Raw genomic sequence first — 5,918 nt, forward strand, 5'->3', positions numbered from 1 at the left:
AATAAGTTCTCCAATAGTTAAGCTTGAGCAATGAGATTTTTATAGTAGGCTTACAAATCTAAAATGAACCTTCTTGAAGAAAATGAGAACATTCCAAGATCATATTAACCACCCTATCTACTAGTACTTATTAAAATATAAAATACTAAAAATAATTTTTTTTTGGGTGATGCGAGATTGACCTTGCACCCAGGATGCTCCTACATCACTTTCTTTCAATTTGTATCAAGAACATGATGAAGTCATACTCGATATGATGTCTCTTGCCATTGTAACTCATTCTTTGGAAAATAATCTTGCATTATGGCTAGTTTTTATTAGTTTCTATAACCGATTCCCTTATTTATCAAACTACTATCAAAACTTGATAGTCATAGGGGAATTAAAGGAATCTTGCAGACCCATATCTATTCCCTACATCATCACAATCAAGATTGATATAAATAAATAATCTACCAATAAAAATCTCGTAATATGAATGCATAAAGATAATAACACAATTATGAAATCCAAACACTATCTTTATTAAACACAATATACAATTCAAAATGTTTACATAATATGCATGGCTATCTAGCTAAATACTAGAGAACCAAATCTCCTACACTTTCTTGCATACCAAGAAAGATAGTTGTATCCTAACTTTCCTCTATCCCCCACTATGTCCATCGATTACAAAGGTGTCACTTTTTAAATACAAGTTTCTTGGGGTAGTTGTTTAGGGTAGCGATAAAGCAGCCCACATACCTAATTACATTTAATACAATGTTTAAGGTACTCCCAAGAATACATGAGTGTTAATTAACTTATCTAGTACAATTTATGGTCTCCTACAAGTATAAATGTCCTCGTGATGAATACATGTCATTTAACTAAAATTTATCATATTCTTCAAAGTATCGAGATGCCTTTGCATCAACTATCCTTTGGGGGAGGTGTTTGAAACACGGAAGAAGTGTTGAGCACCATTGAACTCAAGGTATTAGCCCCTTCAGCTACTTTCTTACTTGTTCCATTTTGTTACTCCATCTCTTAGCTGCAAAGGTCTGCCTTAGATCTATTTCAATAGGCTTTGTACAAGCTTCCTTGTAGAGCTCTACTGAGTGAACTTCTTCTTACTATGTGAATGGCTCCACTTGACCAAGGGGAGAATTCAAATAAAACTTTGAACAGTTAGTTTAGGTTCAATGTTCTGCTTTGCCAAAGCTACAGTGTGAGAAGGAAAAAATTCATCAGTATCATCAATGTGACAAGTTGAACTATGGATAGCAAATATGTTTTGAATATTCAAGGCACTCGGTGAGGGGCATCTTTTTCTTGCTAGCCATTATTTAGTTCTAGTTATAACAAGTAGAGTCCTCCCTTGTAAGTCATCTTCTTCAAAATTTGACCAGTAGACAACAAGAAGGGGGTATGCTTCAATCTATTCAATATGCATTGAATCAACTACCTCTTTGTCAACTTCTGTAGGGATTCCTAAGATGTCAAGTTGTATATTGAAATCCTTGATTTCCTTCAAAGTAAGCCTTGACCACAATCTTTTCCTAACCTCACAATAAACTTGGAAATCTTCCCAATAGTCTTCAATTTGAGGAACATGAGAGAAACATGAATGCATATCAAAATACTTTGATGCAAAATATTGACCATCAAATATTTAGTGAGGGGAATAGGATGAGAGGTTCATAGCTTTAACCTCCAAATTTAGGGTCAGGGCATCTTAAAAGAACTTCCATCTATAGTGTCCAACTTGTATTAGAAAGGTATAACCAGAGCCTTTCCAGGATTTACAATTCTTCTTGACCTCTACCAATTGACTACATACTTCAATTAACACATAATAGTCAAGGAAATGCAAGCCAAATCTTAAAGGATTCCCTTCATATCCTCTAGTCATCAAGTAAGTGAATTTTTGAAATTGAATGAAGAAACTACCAAAAATGTTGACAACTGAGTTGCTTCCTCTAACAGCCTCCTGTTTTCTTTCCCCTAGAGTTCAAATACTCATTTTTCCAAAAATGTATCTTGAACTCTCTTAAAACCTTTTGGGTTTTTATCCTTCTATAACAAGGGGTAGTATTCATAAATGTGCATGTCCTGGTTCCACAATTAGTGAGGTGGTCCTTTTCATTCTCTTCGACAAGCTGGAATGTAAAACATATATGATAACATATAAATACCAGAAGCTATAGATACTTCAAAAAGCTCCTCCTATAATCTTGTTGCTATAATGTCATCCCAATCGATCAAATTTTATCCTTTCCTTGAATAGTTTGGATGAAAAATGACATCTAGTTTTCCCAATGGAAGGCATGATAATTCCCTTTCACTTTGTTCAACACGGTTATGATGTCTTAAATTTTTGGGATCATGTGCCCTCTTATCAAAGAACATAGAAGATAGGAGCTACCTCTTTTAGGCTTGAGTAACTAACCCTTGGAAATTACATTATTGTATTCCTTGGCACTAGTAGTGAATTGAGCATAGGAAGAGTTCATTGTCCAATCTTCATAAACATCACATAGGGGAATTCTCAATGTGCACATAATAGAAAATCTACTCACATGTACTAAAACTTCACCACTATATGTGCAGATACACCTTTTGGCAACACCGTACATATCATAGCATGGGAAAACTAGTTATGGGTAGGGGATAGCATCAGGAAAGCTAGAGGCTTACAATAACCCACTCTTTAAGATCCTTTAAGATATTTACTTAGGGTTTTCATTGGAGAATCTAACCACTAACATCCCAATGTCCTCATTAGCTAGGAATCTATCCTCAATCTTAGGTAGAAAACTACTTATGGCAAACAATTTTTTTTCTCAGGTAATTTGGGTCAAAAGGAAGGCATCAAGGACTTGAGATTGACTAGCAACAAGTAGAGAAAGGACCAAAAGAAAATACACATATAAGAAATAAATTTGTTGAAAAGAAACAACAACCAACAAAAATAAAATGGAGGACTCACCGTGTTGGTTGTATAAAAATTGTTGATAATGTGCCCTACCACTATCTCCTTGTATCTGTAGAGAAAATATAATTTTTGTACCTTAAACAACTAGCACAAAAAGAAAAGAAAAGAGTATTTTAAGGAATGCAACCTAGAGGGAAAAGTATGCAAATGCAAAGAGCATAATTGAAAAGATAGTTTACTTTCCATCATGAATCATTGCTTCAATTTTGCACATACCAAAGAATACTTTTTCATCATTACCATCAATTACCAACAAATGGTCATCTTTCCCATGAGCCTTGAAAAGAAAAGAAAAATCCTCCATAGCAGCACTTGCTTGGACATGTGTCTCTGCCACTAAGCACCTCTCAGCCTATGAACTATAATCAATTTAACTACTTAGCAATAGTTCAATTTTCAAGGTTGTGGGCCTTAAAATTTTGGAACTAGCACTTATAACAAGACAATAATCTATCAAGTTCTCTATTGAACTTGAATATGAAGCATTCAAAGTTCAACTTCAATAATGAGTGAAAATGTCTAATGATTGATCACTTAACCTAAGTCTATACTAATCTGGCACTTTGGACTTGTGAACTAATGAACCATGAACCTTTGAGCACATCATGGTCAAATTTCATGTTCAACCTGAGGTTTGGGCTAATGATAAAATATTTTAAGAGGAAGGGGTCAGGAGACTTTGAATTAATAAAGACTTTGAACTAATGAACAATTGACTTTTTGGTTCTAACTAGAGACTTATAAAAAGATGGTTTTATGTTGAGATGTCACAAATAGATGTCACGTGGCTAATACATGGGTAACATAATGTAAATCAACATGTTAAATGTGTTGGCCCCAATTGATGATACAATTGAGAATGCTATGAATATTTGTAAAAGAGTTGTATCATTTGTTATGTTGTCATTGATGTGAAGTCTTAGTTGATTAGACATTATGCTAACTTAGTAGAGTGTTATATTAGTTTGATTGATGAAGAGGATTTGAAGCAAGTATGATGAAGACATAGTTGATAAGTATTGTATTGACTAGGAATTTGAAGTAGTTGGAAAGTGATAATGTAATGTTGGTTTGATTGGTTTAAAATCATACAATATTGTAATGTAATGAGAAATACAAGCTATAGCAAGTGACAAATTTAAGAAGAAAGCTTTCACTGAGTGATTATAGAGTTATCTGAGTGAGTTTAGTATTAATTGAGTGATATATTACACGAGTGAAATGTTATGTTAACTCAGTAACAAAAGGAAGAATCAATTTGTAAAATTGGACTCTGAAGCCAACTTTAGGTGGAAATAAAGAATGGTCAAGAAGTTCAAAGGCATGAGTCAATTTTTTTTACAAGGTCAATAACTGCAAAATTCCAATGAAGATTTGACTATGGAGATTGAAGAAAGATAAGGATGAGCACAAAGTTCTATTAAAGTTATATTTTCTAAGTAATTTATATGTAATGAATTTTAGATTGATGAATGTGATTAAATGAAAATAATAGGAAGAATCTAGAAGCACAAAGAATACTATTTAAGAAGTATTTAGATAGGTTTTTTGGTCCTTGATGTTGTTAATCAAATGCCAAGGGAGAATACCAAAGTAAAAAGTTATTGTTGAAGGAGAAAGAAGAGCTAGGCAAACTAAGAAGAGAAAGATAAGATCAAAGAGTGAAGGAGAGAAAGGGTGAAGGGGTGAATCGACCAAGTAAAGAGATCAAATAATAGAGATTAGAAAGAAATCAAGCCAAAAGGACATATGAATAAGCATGGTAGTGCTAAACATAACAAATTATTTTGTACTATTAATTTCTAATACTTGTAAGAGAAAATTATTGTTAACCAAATGGACCTAACAAGTCTATTAAATCCCATATGCTAACATTGATTAGTGGTGTTTATACATCCTCTAGGGAAAGCCACTCATTAGACAGGATCAAGGAGTGATAAGGTCTAAATGATCTTTTGGTGTAAATCCTCCAAAAGGGTCACTTTAACAATGTGTATTTAAACCTTTATGAAGGTTGCCTCCAAGAAGAGTTCAATTTAAAAGAGTGAAAATTTTGGTTACTAGTCTTGGGTGGTTTTTCCCTTTACAATATTTCCACGTTAAAATCTTTGTCATATGTCTGATTGTTGTTATGTTCAAAGGTAATTTTCATACTATTTAAATTTTACGTCAACTAGTAAATAACTAGGTAAATTATCTGTAACAACTATGACTTTTTATTGTTAGATAATAATAACAAAATTAGTGAATGAATAGTTTTGAATAAATTGATTATACATGTTAGGAAAACCCAAAAAAACTTAGGAACTTCTTTCTAGACAAGACTTAGAGAATAAGTCAACTTGGCGAAAATCATTCCATATGCTTTCCCTGGATGTCACCATCCTCTTGGGGCATTGTAATTAGGTTAACCCATATTTTTTGGATAATGAGTTACTTTCAAATCAGAAAACAAAAATTCACTATACTACTCCTAGACATAGTAAATTCAGTTGTTTGTTTTTGGGTGGATGAGGGCTTTCCTTAGTCAAGTACTACATTTTGGAATCGACATTAAATTCAAAATGTAATGTATGTAAAGGAAATAAGATAAATGTAAGAATTCACCTTTCTTGTAAAAGGGTCCTTATCAATTAGGATTTTGTCATGTTTTATGTTGTAGATGTTGAAATTTGATCAGTAAACTAGGATTTACAATTTTTATAACTTTAATCCAAATATAGATTTAATCCTTGATCTAGGTAGTAATTGCATCATATGTATTTTAAACCATTGAAATACAAGAAAATGTATGCTTTAAACACAATTAATCAACTATGTGTTTAATAACAATAAAAAATTAAAGAATTGAGAGAATAAGAAAGAGAATAAAGAGACACAAATAATTTGATATGGAGTTCGTATGGGTAGGACTACATTTCTGGGTCTACTTCTCACT

The sequence above is a fragment of the Cupressus sempervirens genome, chromosome 9, assembly GCF_028749045.1.
Source record: "Cupressus sempervirens isolate cs-2001-9-10 chromosome 9, ASM2874904v1, whole genome shotgun sequence".
Lineage (NCBI taxonomy): Eukaryota > Viridiplantae > Streptophyta > Pinopsida > Cupressales > Cupressaceae > Cupressus > Cupressus sempervirens.